Here is an 18,249-nt window from a genome sequence, read left to right as displayed (position 1 = left end):
TATTCTTGTGTAATTTTCGTGTTGTAAATAGCATCATTCATTTAACCTAGATTAGAAAGAGTTGTTTTTATGTAATAAAGCTGTAAATAAAAAAATTTGATCATATCGCTACCTGTTTTTGGATCGAGACTTTACAATACGTATTAAATACAGCACTTGCATTTTTATTTAAAGTAACTTTAAAGTAACTTCAAAAGACAATTTAAAACCATTCAAAGAGAAAAAGATTTCACTCAAAATATGTACATATATCGAAATTATTATTTTCAAATACAAAATCGTTTAGGCAATATTAATTCATTAGATGCCAATGGAAAATTTATTTTCTAATCAAAAATTTCCAACTCTTTCTTTGGATTTCTAAGAATATTAACATCCAGAATATATATAGTCCATGTACTGATTATCAAGGGATTACACAAAAGTAATCAAAAAAATATTTTTTTTTAACTGTGCTATTTATTTTATTACTGAGGTCCTTTTTCATTTTTAAAAACTTTTAGTTAACATCATTTGTTTCATATTTTTAAAGACGGAATTTCGTGCAGTATTTACTTTTGATGATAATACTCTTTTCTTTGTTTTCATACTTTAATTATCAGTTAATCCAATAATATAATTAAAATTATTTATCTTTGTGTTGTGTCACTTGGTAATAAATTTGAAAAAAAAATTTTTATGATACCATAATATTTATAATAAGCAATTATAACTTAAAGAGTAGAAATTCAATAAAATAAAAAATATACTATAAAAGTTCATTGTAACAAAAGTGTAAGCATAAAAATTGCTTTATATACAATATATATATATGAATAGTATTAAAACTAACTAAATAAAGAACTTTCAATGAAATGTAAAACTGTATGAGAGTAATTTCAATTTTCCGAGGTGGATTAAATCATAGCCAGGGATTTAATCCACAGCCCAAATAGGTAAGAAATGGTGAAAACAAAGAAATAAGTTAAGAATAAATGAGACAATTGGTAAAAAGAAGAAGAAGAAGAAAATAGCAAGTTAAATTCAATCTACTGTAAAAAAGTTTTTTATTCTCCTGTACAAGCTGGACCACGTGCATCTTTAACAGCAACAAGAGGTAGGTGTTATTTTAAGAAGCAAAATTAAATTGAAAAATTTTATATCAATGTACAGTAGAATGTGACGACACAGAATTTTTCTCATATGTGCATTTTGCTGGTATATAATGAATGCTAGCAGTTCTTAACTGTGGCACCGATTGGCTTTGATCTGAGGCCTAATTTACTTCATTTGTTAGCTATCCTGATAAAACTAAAACAATGTTGGCGCAATTTCTAAATATTTATATACATTTTTGAAGACTATATTCGAATTTGCTTTCCTGAAATCGAAATAGTGAAAAAAATTCAGTGCAAACAAAAGAGCACATAAGCACGCATCACTCATCATTTCCATAAAGTTACTTCAGTTCCAAACATACAATAAGTTCTGAAAAATAGGTTCGGCTCCAAGATTGGATTGCTAGAACGAGTGATAAAATTACCCGCTGTTCGAAGAAGAGTGGCCAATTGAGAATCACGTGCCGTTAATTACAAATTCATTAGCTCTCATGCGAAATTGCTGGGTTCTAGCAATGCCAATTACCGGTCTTCTTGGCGCACTTCCTGGCGTGAAGCATTGAAATGCACATGGCAGGAAATTGGATTCTTCTCGTCTTTGAATGCGTGTAGAAACCGTACGGGAAAATTTTACATACAATGCTCCAGCTGTCGTAAATCGATGGACAGAGAAACAACTGACTCATTAACCAGAAGTTATGACTGGTTCTTTCATCTTTTGTTCGTCATGATTGAGCCAGAATAATCGGTTTCTAAAATGATTAGTAATCACTCCGTAATAAAATTTGGGTTTGAATCATCCACCCCATATTTTTTTCCCATATTAGATTCGAAAGCCTATTAACATAGTTAATAGAAAATGATGGAAGAAAAAGTTTTTGTTGTCAAATTTATAAAGAACATTTACAACAATTAATTGGCAAAAAAAAGAAAAGACGAAATCATGTTAAGCAAGAATTTTATGCCTTTTCCGATTTCATCCATCTCTTTTGGTGTCAAGATATGTTTATAAATAACTCTTTTATAACCAACTTTTGCGAAACATTCTCTAATTCCGAACAATAACTACAAACTCAATATTTCTAATCATGTTCCGAGGCAGTAAACAATTTGATGAGCTGCAAAAATAGATAGCAAATTTACTTTTTACAGTAAACTGAATTCATATCTATAGCGTTTACGTAATTTTGTGATATAATGTAAAATCAATACTATAGCATTCACATTCGCGATTGTATAAACTCTCAATGTAGTCAATATGTGTGAAATTAGAGCACGTGATAAATAAAATACCCATGCCATTTAACATGTAGCAATCCACATGTAATGTGATATTTTTCCTCCTGCACAATAGATTCTGAAATCAAATTGACATGTGTAAGACAGCCAAACAGTGTATGCATGTCATACCAGTATCATTTTAGGTTATAAAATTTCTCCAAGTGCTGAATTTTGTATGAAAAAGAGTCTTAGCCAATCTGAAAAAGCGAATGAGCTCAAAAGAGACAAATATGCCCTAAGTATTAAGGAAATAAAACCTTGACGAACATTAAAAAATTCCGCATTAAAACCTATGAATCGTATCATATCATTTTCCGGTCACTATTTTCTTTTTCTAAGATACCGATATAAGAATGGAGACCAAAAACTTATATTTTGTTCCGGATGCCACTTAATTTACTACTTCACTGAAGCAATTGAAATAAAACTGGCAAGAAAATTGAGATTTAATTCCAAATGAAACTTAAATAAACTGTTAATGTATTTGAAAATTGTGAGACTGAATTACTAAATGATATTGATAAACGCATCTCACAAAAGCAAGGATTATGAACGTTAAATGGTAAACGTTCTGACAGCTATAAAGCGCATACGTAGGAAAATCACCACAACTACACGCTAGTTATGTTGTTCACATTAGTTACATGAATATTCACACTAATAATTTCATTATACGATCATTAGAACTATCTAGAGAACTACCAGACACTTTTTATGATATGCACATATGATAAGGAATTGTTTGTTTACAACTTTAATGTATTCGCAGATATTTTATTTTAATACTTGCATTATATAATACTTTTATTCTTCAATTGACTCCATTGTAACTTTCTAATAAATATTTTTACATCAACGTAGGTAATTATACTTTTCTTTCAAAAAATGTCGTCTTCAGAAAGTTGTGACAGAAATATTCATTTCTTATGAATGATAGGTGATAGAAACGCTTATTATAACACTACTGGATACAGGGCATTTCCAATTTAATATTATATATATATTTTTTTTCATTCAAATAATCCAGTAATTGTTTTTTTTCAACAATGAAATAGCGAAAAATTACGAAAAAATATCAAGATAAAAGTTGTTTTATGTGCTGCAACATAAAATAAAGTGTTTACATTACATCTGTAATGAATCAGCTTCTTCCTGGGTGACCACTGTGACATTCCTTTTTCCCACACTCGATAATGTACATTCCGGGCCATTCTTCATCAACGAAACTCCCACAGTGTTAAGTGCCTCCAGATTGCCAAATGGAAGACCCTCCTTTTAAGTACGGTCATCTGGCCATTTAGTGCTAATCCAGATAAGGAACCACACGTGCGTTTCCCAGGCAAATAAATCGTGTCTTCGAAAGGCGACAGTGTCAAACACTCCAGATGTCCTGCATTTTTCCCATGGTGGAGGGTGAATCATCAATGGACATTTTCCCACGGGCGACCAGAGACGATTCAGGTTGTTCTGAACGGTGATTGGGTAACAGGGAGTCTGAGAGGAAAATAAAAGGTGAGATTTTTCGGAAGAAGACGGAGAGAAGCTACGTGTGAATCAGGGAGAGGAGCTTCGTGTGAACCAAGGAGGAGAAGCTTCGTGTGAATCGGACTTCTGCGTAGAATTCCACCCGAAGAAAATTCGGTGGATTCCGAGAGCTACCCCCGGAGTAGCCTAAGACGCCAACAGCCTGTTCGCTGTTCTTGTAAAGTTGTTTCCTTCGAAATAGTTCGAGGAATTATTCTTGTGTAATTTTCTTGTTGTAAATAGCATCATTCATTTAACCTAGATTAGAAAGAGTTGTTTTTATGTAATAAAGCTGTAAATAAAAAAAATTGATCATATCGCTACCTGTTTTTGGATCGAGACTTTACAGCTTTAATATTTGGTGGCAGCGGTGTTGATAGAACTTTGCGCGGTAAGCTATCATTAGCTAACTGGACTTGCGTTTCAGACTCAGAGATTTCTAGTCTGAGAAAACTTACAATATCTAGGTTAAAGTTACTTTTTAAAAAGTTGCGTGGTAATTGCCAACTTCAAGATCGACGAGTGGAACTCAAAGCGAGGAAGAATCGCCGAGCTGCAAGAGCGTACTGACCCAAGTTAGAAAGGAATTCTCCAGCCGCAAGTTCGACGAGTGGACTCAACTTCGATTGGAATTCCCTCTACCTCCAACCTGGTATCAACCAACCGACGAAGTGTTCCGAGTCTCCTGCACACCGGTGAGTGCTTCCTAACTTTCCTTTCTCTAGAGGCAGTAAATTTATTATAAAAGTAACTGTCGATCACTGAAGTAAAATTTGAAATTTCAGTGTAGCATTTTAGAATTGGCTATTAAAGCAATTCAGTAAAGAAATTTTTAATTAGTTGGGACTAATTGTAAAGATTAAAATTTTGGTGTACAAGTTCTGTTAATAAGTTATAGAAGTAATGTTAAATTGTTGATGCTAATTAACTTGTAAATGCTAAATGTAACCACAGGTTTCAGTGGCTGAACCAAATGCATTCGATGAATGATAACTTTGACTTTTATCGAATGTGTATTAGATGAAAAATTGTGTGACAGTTTGCAGTAATTAGTTGAATAGAAATCTGCTGATTTCAGTAAATTATTCAAAACTGGTGAAATATTTAATAGAATTTATTTTGTGTATTGTATAAATCAACTGTGTTTTATGTGTAGTGTTGATACATAAAGGAGTTCCTTGTGTTTAAAATCAGTTGAGTTTTGTGTAGCTTAAATTTTTTTTTTGAGAGTAAGATAGCTAATCAGTTTGTAAGTAGAATTAAATTAAGAAATGGCTTTCTTAAACAGAGCGTTGAAAATAGATTTATTTTCCCTGACGGAAGAATTAGGGATCGAGACTGACCCTTCAAATAAAGTAGTAGATCTGATCAGGAAAATTAAAGAGTTCCCAGATATTGACTTAGACTTCGTAAAAGATAGATATGAAGTTATAGTGGAAGAACGAAAAACAGAGAAAGAGCGCGGCGTAGAGGCAGAATTACAAGCTGAAAGGCAGCGCGAACGGGAATTTGAGTTGGAGCGTTTAAGAATATCTAATTCCTCGGAAATTAATAGCTCACATTCAAGCCGAAATGAAAATTCTAGACCGCGAAGAGATATTAAGCATTTAATGCCTAAGTTTGATAGTAACCAAACTGATATGTCAATTTATCTGACATTACTAGAGAGGCAATTAAAAACCGCCGAGATTGACGAGGCTGAATGGGTCTCTCAACTACTGTCATTATTGCCGTTAGATTTGGCTCACATCATAGCGAAAGAACCGGAAGACAAAGCTCAGGATTACGAGCATATTAAACAAGTTTTGCTGGAACGATTTAAGATAAAAACTGAGACATATAGGCAGCGTTTCGTGAGCCATCAGAAAAAACCGAACGCATTGTGGAAGGAATTAATTTTTGATCTGGAACATTTCTTAGATGGTTGGCTTTCGGGATCGGGTGTAACGGATTTTACCGGGCTAAAGAAATTGTTAATCACCGACCAGATAAAAAAACGCGTCCCGAGCCAGATAAGAGACCATTTTCTAGACGTATGGTCGGAGTTCGTAGATCCTTTTGTTCTAGCCGAGAAACTAGACCACTACGAATCGGTGCGGACGAAATCCAACTTTGTAAAATTCCCCGAAAGAAAAATGGTTGAGAGAAACAGACCGTTTTCGCCTAAAGAAGAAGAGAAGTATAAAGCGACGGAAAGAATAGCAAACGCTAAACCCAATGAAAATAAATCGTGGAGGAATTTAGCCCCACAAAGGAATTGGAGGGGAGACAATTTTGATCAGCGGAAACAATTACAATGTTATGAATGTCTGTCTACGACGCATTTAAGGCCAAACTGCCCTCAATTAAAAAAGAATCAACCGACAGAGCAGATAAATCACGTAGGAGGCGCGCACGAAAATGAATTATTTGCTCCCTATATAAGTGAAGGATCCGTTAACGGATCGGAAATTAAAATTCTCCGGGATTCAGGCGCCAGCGTAGATATCGTAACACGAAATTACGTCAGTAATGCAGATTTTACCGGTGAGGTAATTTGGGTGAAACAACCATTGGACTTAGATTTGAGGTGTTTGCCTCTGGCACGTGTAAGGCTCAATAGCCCAGAGTTCGGGGAGGTCGTCACAAAGGCCGCTATTGTTGATTCATCTCTCGATCAAGGAATTTACCTTCTTAGTAACGCCACGGCCGAGTTACTTAACAAACGTATCAGTATTGCCACTGTGAATGCTGTCACTACTCGTTCACAAAAGAAGGGGGAAAACGCGAAAGGGGATGGAAAAGCAAGGAGAATAGAAAGCGGGACAGGAGGGAAGAACGAGATAGAACCTGAAATGCAACTGAGAGAAGAATCGTTACCACCCATTGAGATAGGGGAAGGAGCTGAAGATTTATTCACTCCGTTCAAGATAACTCAAGAAGAATTTTCAAAGGCTCAAATGGACTGCGGAACCTTGGAAGAATGTAGGGAACGCGTTAACAAAGGACATGAGGGATTTAAAAAGGAAAAGGGATTGTTTTTTAGGGTAACAAAAGATCATTTAGGAAACCCGAGATCTCAATTAATTGTGCCGAAAAAATTCAGACCGGCAATATTAGAGATGTGCCACGAGTCGACGTCGGCACATCTGGGGGTAACTAAAACGAAAGATAGGGCCCTAAAATATTATTTTTGGCCAAATTGTGTAAAGGATATCGAGAATTACGTTCGCTCGTGTGATCCTTGTCAACGAATCGGTAAACCAAGGGAGAAGACAAAGGCCCCTCTCAAATTAGTTCCCGTTATATCGGAAATTTTTAGCAAATTAAATATTGATTGCGTAGGACCATTACCCATTAGTGAGAAAAACAATCGATATTTGTTAACGGCGATGTGTATGTCTTCAAAATATCCGGATGCAATCCCTATAGAAGACCTTACGTCAATCACAGTGATAAATGCTATGTTAAACGTTTTTAGTAGAATGGGGTTCCCCCGTGAGATACAGTGTGATTGGGGTACGTCGTTCACTAGCTATTTAACCACAGAATTTTTTGTTAAGTTCGGAATAAAAGTCACTCATTCATCTGTGCGGCATCCCCAGACAAACCCGGTAGAGCGTTTCCACAAAACCATTAAGCGACTTCTAAAGGTACTATGTTTAGAGTCCGGGAAGGATTGGGAGAAAAATCTTCCCGCAACTCTGTTAGCTTTGAGAACGGTTACTCACGAGAGCACAGGATTTAGCCCCGCTGAGTTGGTTCACGGAAAAAACCTAAGGACTCCAGAAGTGCTGTTATACGAGCACTGGGTAGCACCGAAAGAAAACGAAACGGCGGTAGCCAAATACATGTACGACTTAATAAACCGCATGAGACGTTGTCAGGATATAGCAGTAACCAGGATGTTGGAGACGCGAGATAAGAGAAAATTATGGTATGACAAAAATGCTGTCCATCGCCAATATAAATCCGGTGATCAAGTGTTGGTGCTCGCAGCATCTATGCCGAATAAACTATCAGTACAGTGGATAGGGCCAGGCGAAATTCAATCTCAATTGTCGGAAACGAACTATATAGTGAAAATGACAGGAAAGGAGGCCAAGCCCCAAATTTTTCACGTTAATCTGTTGAAACCTTACCATAAAAGATTGGCGGAGGTGAATCTAGTGTTCCACGAGGAAAAAGTGAATGTGGAGACGGAAAATGATTTAGAGATCGCATACCCGACGGGAGACGTAAACGCGTACGATTTCGAGGAAATATCTCGAAGTAGCAACTTAGAAGAGAGGTTAACGACGGAGCAGATTGGGGAACTCAAAGAGTTGTTACATAAACATAAAACAGTTTTTTCAAATAAGCCGGGAAAAACCCATCTAGTTGAGCACGATATAGAACTGATCAGTAATCAGCCGGTTCGGTCGAAGCCATATCGCACATCACAACGCCAAGCCGAAATTTTGAAATCGGAAATAAAGCAGATGTTAGATCTGAAAATAATTGAAATGGGACAATCAGACTATACATCACCAATGCTGTTAGTAGAGGCACCGGGAAAGGCCCCAAGACCTTGTATTGATTACCGAAAATTAAATAGTGTAATTAAAACTGAGTACTTCCCCTTGCCCAATTTAGAAGAGCGAGTAGAAAGAGTTTCCGCCGCAAAATTTATTACGGTACTAGATCTAGCGAAGGGCTACTGGCAAATTCCAATGACGAAGAACGCAAGTCGGTTAGCAGCGTTCGTAACTAATTTCGGGACGTATCTCCCTCTAAGAATGCCATTTGGATTGGTGAATGCGCCATATTTTTTTAGTAAGATGATGGCTGAGATATTAGGGAATTGTGAGAAGTATGCAGTACCTTACTTAGACGATATTGCGATCTATTCCGAAACATGGGAAGAACACTTGAAACATGTTGACGAGGTTCTTAAAAGAATAGGAGCGGCAAATCTAACCGTGAAACCATCAAAATGTCAGCTAGCACAGAGCCGGACGAAATATTTAGGACATATGGTAGGAGATGGCGTTCGAACACCAGCCGAAGCAAAAATCAAAGCAGTGATAGATTTTCCTACCCCCAAAACAAAAACTCAGATACGAGCTTTCCTTGGGCTAGCGGGTTATTACGCACACTATGTGGAAAAATTTTCTGTCATAGCCGCACCTTTAACCAATGCATTGAAAGGTAGGATGACGAAAGAGCAGATTAGATGGACGCCCGAATGCGAACAAGCATTCCAAGAATTAAAAATGAGTTTGACAAAAAAACCCGTCTTGCATGCCCCTGATTATACAAAAAAATTTATAGTCCAAACTGATGCGTCGGATGTAGGGATGGGAGTTGTAATGTCTCAATTAGATTCCGAAGGCAAGGAACATCCTATTTTATATCTAAGTAAGAAATTTTCAGACGCGGAAAAGAAATATAGCACGACTGAAAAAGAGTGTGCTAGTATAGTATACGCCATAAAGAAGCTTAAATTTTACTTGGATGGCCAGCACTTCACTATTGTCACGGACCACAATCCGTTAGTTTGGCTAAAAACCAATGCGGGTAACAACCCTAGATTGATGAGATGGTCATTGGCTTTACAACCATACAACTATACTGTCACACATAAACCGGGCAGTAAGCACCAGAATGCTGATGGTTTGAGCCGCTGTAACCTTTAAAAAAAGGAAAATCTAGTGATAAATTTTAATGTGTAAACGGTATTTTAATGTGTAAATAGTGTTTTAATGTAAATTGTTTTTAAAATGTATTTGTATTGTATGAGTGCCTCTAAGAAGGGATAGTTGGTTCCACGACCCAGTAGTGACTTTCGTCCAAGACTGGACAAAAGTCCCCTTTCAAAGGAGGGGAGAGTTGTAATGAATCAGCTTCTTCCTGGGTGACCACTGTGACATTCCTTTTTCCCACACTCGATAATGTACATTCCGGGCCATTCTTCATCAACGAAACTCCCACAGTGTTAAGTGCCTCCAGATTGCCAAATGGAAGACCCTCCTTTTAAGTACGGTCATCTGGCCATTTAGTGCTAATCCAGATAAGGAACCACACGTGCGTTTCCCAGGCAAATAAATCGTGTCTTCGAAAGGCGACAGTGTCAAACACTCCAGATGTCCTGCATTTTTCCCATGGTGGAGGGTGAATCATCAATGGACATTTTCCCACGGGCGACCAGAGACGATTCAGGTTGTTCTGAACGGTGATTGGGTAACAGGGAGTCTGAGAGGAAAATAAAAGGTGAGATTTTTCGGAAGAAGACGGAGAGAAGCTACGTGTGAATCAGGGAGAGGAGCTTCGTGTGAACCAAGGAGGAGAAGCTTCGTGTGAATCGGACTTCTGCGTAGAATTCCACCCGAAGAAAATTCGGTGGATTCCGAGAGCTACCCCCGGAGTAGCCTAAGACGCCAACAGCCTGTTCGCTGTTCTTGTAAAGTTGTTTCCTTCGAAATAGTTCGAGGAATTATTCTTGTGTAATTTTCTTGTTGTAAATAGCATCATTCATTTAACCTAGATTAGAAAGAGTTGTTTTTATGTAATAAAGCTGTAAATAAAAAAATTTGATCATATCGCTACCTGTTTTTGGATCGAGACTTTACACATCCATTGTTGTTGCACAGTTTGCTGTATGCACTGTTGCATTGCAGCGTTCATTTCTTCGTAAGTTCAATAAAAAAACCACATGACCATCATTTATAGGTGGTATTCGTAGATGGTACAAGAAATGGGTAGAAGATGGTTGCATATGCATAGAAAGATGTCATTCTCGCATATCAGATTGAAATGTTGATTATATCCGAACTGCTTTAGATCCTAACCATAAGAAAGGCACGGGCACAAAAAGCAGAGAGGTTGGGTTTTTGTAACCAGTGTGGTGTAGTGTGAGCTTAAGGCCTGCTTCCCTTCAAGATCTGCGATATAGAATTGTTACAACAGTGGGTTCAATAACCAGAAACCGATGATTCCACGCGTGTGAAAATAAATGGGCTTCTTATTCAAGGTTTGTCACATAATAATTAGAACTTACGTTAAACTAAAAAAAAAAAAAAAAAAATGTGCTATATGGTATGTGACTGACTCTATTGCTATTCATTAGAAATAAATATTTTAAGTCCGCTCCTTCTTTCTAAATAAGCCTGTATTTATGAATATTGCTTTGAAAAATAACTACGCATACATGAAATGCATTTGGGTCTCGGTTGCAATAAGCGATTTCCGCGTCAAACAGGAATATCCTCATTTTTACATACAACCAGAAGAATAATGGATTTCTTTTTATTTATTCTTTCTAATCAAAATCGAGCACTTCCTTTCAGCTGCAAGTCATCAACTTCATTGTTCTCCGGCCCTTCGGTCAAAGCACTTGGCCACTCCCCATCACAGGCTTGCCATTTTTAATGCAGTGTAAATGTATTTCCCTTAGTATTTCACGTTTCCTAATTTAAAAACACGAGAAGATGATTTCTCCATAACCGTGAGATAATTTTTTTTTTCGCAGAGTAATAGAATATATAATATCCACAAAAGCAAATTTTTCGTTTGCTCACAAAAGTCGTCTCTTTATTAATTTATTTCGAATTAATATGATTTTAAGTAATAGCATGTAGCCTACGAAAATGTTCTCCTCTCAACTATCGTATATGCTAAGAGAAAAATATGACGCGTTTTGTGCATCTTAGTATTTTGAAAGAAACTGAAAATGGATTTCGGATATTCCGTCAAATGATTTTTAAAATTTGAGGAGGATGCGAGATTTTGGTGGCTGTCACATTCCGAATTTCATGGTATCTTTTCGAGTCAAGGTAGGTGATTACGTTAAAAAGTTTATTGTTAGCGAAAATATAATTTTTTAAAAATTTAATATTTTTATTATTTGAACAGTTTTTTTTATAAAACTTTTTGAATTTTGTTTTAAAGTCCATTTTTGGGGGTTTAGTTGTACTGATTTTTATATTTGCATTTATATACTTTTTAATAATATTTTCTCAAATTCTCATTTTTGACACGCATTTTTTTACAAGAAACTTCATAAATGAAAATCTAATGAATAAATTTTGTTCAAATGTGGTGTATTCATTTCTCAATACGTTCAGAATTACACAAACTGGAGTAAGTGATCTTTTCATTAAGACATATTTTATAATCGTTTCAATGCTTCATGATGAGAAAAAAAAATGAAAATTTATGTTATTTATTGCAATATTTAAAGAGTGGATAAGAGTAGAGCTTATGTTTTTAGCTCAGAAACTAGGTAATATATTTTTAAATTATCTGCAAAATTTTAAGTAAATCATTTGATAAACCTCTAAACTAAAAGACTTTTGCTTTATACCTCTTTTTTAGCAAACAAACAAAAAAAAAAAACACCTGTTTACTTAAAAAAAAAAAAAAAAATCTTTGTTATTTAACTGGCATACGTAGGTTCTATTCATGTTTCTCCTATAATTTTTATGCAAAAATTTACAGATACAAATATTTTAGAGCATTTTTCATAAAACTTCACCCATATCAATTCATTAACTCGTCTCCATATTCGCAAATATACAGAACGATAGACGATTAAATCCTATAACGATTATCGATCCCTAGGAATGATCGAGATCTGTTATGATTACTAGTAGAAATTGTACAGCTTTATAAGAATCACGTGTTGGTGCCATCTGTGTAACCAACCATCCGTCTAGTATCCGGGTCCGATGTAAGTTTATTTGAAGTCGTATAAAACCCCATTCCGACGGCCCGTTGGTTTTATGGATATAATTGTAAACCTGCCATCTGATACATTGCAGGACCACGTTCGCCTGTGGACGTCGATCGAGATAAACCCGCAAAACCACAAGTGAAGGGAAAGAGAGCAAAATACGCCGGACTAAAGTCGCGCACTGGACATTGGAACGGGGCTTAAGTCAGACATTTCCATGGCGAGGGGTAGACGTTTGAAGAATGGGGTAATAACTGAATTTTTGTCCTCACTATTCGTATTTTCGTGTTATTTCAAAACAAGATTTTAGTTTGACTTAACAATATTGTCAAATATAATTATTTATTTCCTCGATCAGCAGGGGATTTTTGTACATCATCCATTAATATATAGATATGAAGTTTCAATAGAGAACTACATTAAAACTACATAAACAAATATTTCATCTTTCATTTACATTAAATACGTATGAATCTTAATGGGAAGCATTATATTCAGCTTAATAATTTTCTTCATTAATATTTATAAATAAAAATTAACTATTTCATAAATTATTAATCAGACAACAAAATACAAACTTTCCATTATGAAAAATAGCTTTAAAAAAAACGAATGTTTTCCTCTTTAATAGAAGAAGCACACAGAAGATCATTATAAAAGTTAATTTATGCAAAAACGAGGACTAAATGAAGGCTCTTCATAACCATATATGAAGAAAAGTTAGGGGATAGTACTGAAACTCCCTCTTAAAAGAAACCAAACGGCGTCGTTTTCGTAAAAGCGTTTGCACTTGGAAATCCAGGCTTAATGCACTTCATGCGTCTAGCAAAGATCTTTTTAAAAGCGAATTCAGAGAGGAAACTTTTCTCCTAACTTCAGGTCACTTAGTCAAGGGAAGGCTTTTGCATTAGTATGCTTAATTAAAGTCTCAGTCGAACAGCAAGAGAGTGGCAAAATATGCTAAGCAGTGGAGTGTGTCGTCGAGCTGAGCGCATTCAATGGTTTTCCGAAGCTCTAAAAGCAAACAGGAACCAGAATCTGCTTGCTACTTGGCCTGCTGAATGGTAGAGGTTCTTTTCGTGGAAAGTGAAAGATTCATTTTCTGCTTTCTTAATTTTCACAAGTGCAGTCCATTTTCAAAAGAGAAAAATTTCTGAGTGAAATCTCAAGTGCCAATGCGTGAAATCCCAAGACATGACAATTTATAAGCAACAACGTTTTTTTTTTAAACCGTAATAATATATTACGGTTTACTATGCTGTTTATATTCCTTCGCTAATTTAATATAAAAATAACAAAAGTCTAAAGAGTAGCGTTCAATAAATTTTGGAAAGTTAAAAATAATTAAGAAGTAGCCAAAAGAAAACAACGACATGATATTATGTATATCGCATAAGAAAAATATTTTCTTATTCCAGAAGACTTTTGATACAAATTAGATTCAAAACAAGACTATCAGCGTTATCGAATCAAAAATCTAAAAGGTAGCGTTGCAGTAAACTTTTAAAAATTATAAATAATTAATCAAAAGAAAACAGCGACATGATATTAACTCTATTGCATAACGAAATTATTTTCGTATTCCAGAAGACTTTTGATACAGATTAGATTCAAAACAAGGCTATTAGCGTTATCTAATCAAAAGCCTAAAAGGTAGCGTCCCAATAAACTTTTAAAAGTTATAAGTAATTAACTAAAAGAAAATAGCGACATGATATTATATCTATTGCATAAGAAAATTATCTTCTTATTCCAGAAAATTTTATATACAAATTATATTAAACAAGGTTATCATCAAACTTTTTCCCATTAATGCAGTCTATAAGTTCTATTGCTGAATTTTTTAATTATCTAATCCGTGTTTCATTATAAAAATATTAAGTAAATTATTTTCTTGATTGTTGGAAATAATTAAGAAGTAACGAAAAGAAAACAGCGATATGACATTACCCTTATTGCATAAGAAAACTATTTTCTGATTCTAGAAGACTTTCGATAATTCAAAACAAGGTTATCATTAAACTTTTTGCCAACAATCTAGTTTATAAGTTCTATTGCAGAATTTTTTAATTATATAATCCATATTTCCTCATAAAAGTATTTTATGAATTGTTGGAAAAAATTAAAAAGTAACCGAAAAAAAACAGCGATATATTTTTATTGCATAAGATTTTTTTTATTTTTTTATTATTATTCCAGAAGATTTTTGATGCAAATTAATTTTTAAAAAAAAAGATGTTATCATTAGATCATTAAAACTTTTGCCATAAACCATGTAACTTCCATTGCTGGATTTTTCAATTTCAATATTAGTATGTCATCATAAAAAATATTAATGAAATATTTTATGAATTTTTGATACATCAGAGAGTATTTTACATGAGTCATTCAAATTTATTTCATAAAACATCTTTTATTAATGTCATTTTATATATGGTTAATAATATCAAAATATTTCAATCATTGCAAAAATATTCTATTTACCACACTGAAAAACCATTAAAGCATTGCGAAATGGAAATCAGATCCAATTTTTCAACTGAACGCCAATATTTTTAAAATGGACTATCGTTGAGCAAATGCCAAACTGGTTCTATATTTTTACTGAAAATCCATACTCTGATATATTTAATTTAGAATTAAATATTAATAAATGTTTTGAAAAGTCAATGTAAGGGAAGTATTGAAAAAATTATTCAGAAACATCGAAAGCAAAGCTAAAACAAGTGTTCCATACGAACTATTTGAAACAACAATATAAATAAATCACTGCGTTAACCACTACATTTTGCAGAAAACCATCGAAGCTAAAAACATTAACTAAATTAGCGATGACACAGCTTTTGCAACACAGTTAACTCGATAGAAAGAAAAAAAAGAAAAAAAGAAAAAAGAAGAAAAAAAAAAAGATACTTATTTCTGAAAACACGAAATTATTCAAAACCTTTCCTGAAAACATAGAAAGAAGACAAAATGTTTTTGTTTTAATACATTTAAATTTAGATTAAAATGGTTCGAACTTATTTTAAGCTCTAAGTTAAATAAAGAAAAATAAGCAAACGCGGAAAAAGGGCCCGATTATTAATTTTGCGTCTACCAGGCCTAGAATGATACATCATAGTTTCAAAACTACGGAAGCATTAATAATTTTTGTCTGTCAACGTGGATATATTCTCCGCTGTTGCCATAAATTTTAATCTTAAAAATGAATTCTCTCTTCCGCTTAATGAATAATGATTCCGGAAAACGTAATTTGCATTCGGATAAATAAGATTTAATTTTTGTGTGTTCCATCCTTTTTGGATTGCCGAACAGTTAAAAATGGCTGATTTCCAGTGGCCATTTATTTTCGTTATAGAAGGGTTCTCTGTTACCTAAGTAACTTACATAATGCAGTTTTTTATACTTTCTCACGAAAGATAGTTCTGCTTTAACCCAAATTTCTGTCTCGTTTATTTTAATTTATCCCGTTATGGCATTTGCTGAGGATTTCAGTTTAATATTTTTTTGGGGTTGTTTATGAGAAGGCATCGTTAAGCTGATTAAATATAATTCATTGCATTCTTCACAGATACATTAATTAGTTTTGGTTATGTTGGCGTTTCTCAAGTTTGTTCATATTATTACGTTTCGCTGCCATCGAAAGCGCAGTAACGTTAAACGAGCTAAAAATAATTCTTTTTTGCATATGTGAGTTTCTAACAATTTGTTCTTTAAATTATTTTTTTATTTTTATTTTATTACCTTTTTCGTTTAGTTTATTCTCATGGAAAAAAAATAATACATGCTCACCTTGTTTTTGTCTACTTTTTAATACTTTATTTCATTAATGCTGAGGTTTTCTTAAATGAATGTCTTCAAATTTTGCCTGGATTTCATGTGGCGATGACGAGGATTTAATCGGATGCCGAGACGCTTTGTTAAGATTTAAAGGGGGGGGGAAAGAAAGAAAAGAAAAACAGCATAATAAAAATTAAATAACTTCAGCAAGACATGCAAAAATTAATTCATTTGCTGTGAAATTAAAAAAAAAAAAAAAGCAGCATTAAAATAAATCTGGGATAAAAAGAAAAACTGTAATCCGTTTTCGCGTAGAAGATTTTTGAAGTTTTTCATTTTGCTCATCAGTTATTCTTATCTCTTAATCCAAAAAAAAAAAAAAGGGGGGGGGGTGCATGTTGTAATTGCTGATAATTTCTTTTTAATCAAGAACAAAGAAATCGTTAATTACAATTTTTATTTTTATTTTTTTCTTATTTTTTATTTCTGTATCCATTGAGTAATTCGGGGCTTTCTTATGAAATATTAGCATCATTTTTATAATATTGACATTTATCAAATCTAAATAATAACGTTACGAAAAAATAATTAATAAATGATAGAAAATTAAATAGAGGCTGATTTCCTGAAGAAAAATAAACATTTAAACGAATTCCCTAGTTTTGAAAAGGGAGGAAAGAAACATTACAAATAAAAAAATCTTTAATTGCTTATTCAAAACATAACAAAGTTTAGGAGAAATTTTTAAATAATTTCTTTTAAATTTCAGAAAGTAACAGTAAGTTTAAGAGTAACACATTCATGAATAATAAGCTTCTAAATATTTTATATTATTTAAATAATTCTTTATTATATATGGTATCCAAAATAGCACTTACCTAATGTTCTCACAGGCGTATGTCTTGAGTTTTTTGGAAATAGATTCCAACCTAAAGATAAAAAGAAAAAAAAAATTGAAATAATATGATAACTACATTTAAAATTATTAATTTCTAAATGATAGTATATTAATATTTAATAATATTTCTCATTAATTACAATATCTGACACTAAAATAATGCAAATTTGCATTAACCACTCTTGTATCATTTTATTTAACAAGCATAAGCAACATGAACAGCAGTTACTAAAATTATTTCAATTCAGATATATAAAAGGAAGGATTATTTTTATTTCATTAAAAATACATGAAAATCAGAAATAAAGAGCTTTGATATAGAGTGTAGTTGCCAAATGATTATCAGATAAATTAATAATTGAAAAAAAAATTACTGGAGAAATAAAGCAAACAAATCAAATCATGCATTTAAAAAATATATTATACAAAATTTTAAATAATTTCAGCTAAATAAACAGATGGAATATCTCATTTTTAACTCATGTATAAATGCACTCGCCTTTTTAACGTCAGCTTTAGAGGGAAAAAAAAAGTTTCAAAATAACGCGTCACATTTTATCGCCCAGCTTTCACTCGTTCACAAGTTTAAATATTTTATTTACTTAAGATAACCAATATGTCACTATTCAAAAGAAAAGAAAACTATAATTAATATATTGTGTGAAAACCTGCTTAAACTGTTCGTCAATATTTAAAATGCCAAAAATAACTAACGGTTAAAAAAAAAAGTATCGAAAAGTTACTTTTTTTACATTGTGAGTATGCTGCTTGATTCCCTTTAGAAACTTTTTCTGAAAAAAAGAAAGCATGTCGCAGCAAATTGGGAGAATATGCAAATGAACTCGAGAAAAAAAAAATGTCTTGAGATAATATGAAAGCCTTATCGCTTCTGTTATGCAGGTCCTTTAGTATTCTTAAGGGGGCGCAACAAAGTACTTTATTTTTACTCTCCCTCTTTTGTGGCTGCCCAGGTAACA

At 33.5% G+C, this 18,249-nt stretch overlaps 1 protein-coding gene across 4 annotated transcripts in view; it reads right to left on the bottom strand.

The window, feature by feature from the left end:
- The window catches only part of LOC129987846 (toll-like receptor Tollo), a 307,447-nt gene that overhangs the window by 140,988 nt on the left and 148,210 nt on the right, over window positions 1-18,249 (bottom strand). For all 4 annotated transcript variants that reach the window (XR_008785606.1, XR_008785608.1, XR_008785617.1 and 1 more), the window contains one exon: window positions 17,253-17,303. The gene's annotated coding sequence lies outside the window, so the exon portion shown is untranslated. The remainder of the gene's footprint in view (window positions 1-17,252; window positions 17,304-18,249) is intronic.

The sequence above is a fragment of the Argiope bruennichi genome, chromosome 1 (genome assembly GCF_947563725.1).
Source record: "Argiope bruennichi chromosome 1, qqArgBrue1.1, whole genome shotgun sequence".
Taxonomy (NCBI): domain Eukaryota; kingdom Metazoa; phylum Arthropoda; class Arachnida; order Araneae; family Araneidae; genus Argiope; species Argiope bruennichi.
This window is presented reverse-complemented; position numbering and strand designations above follow the sequence as displayed.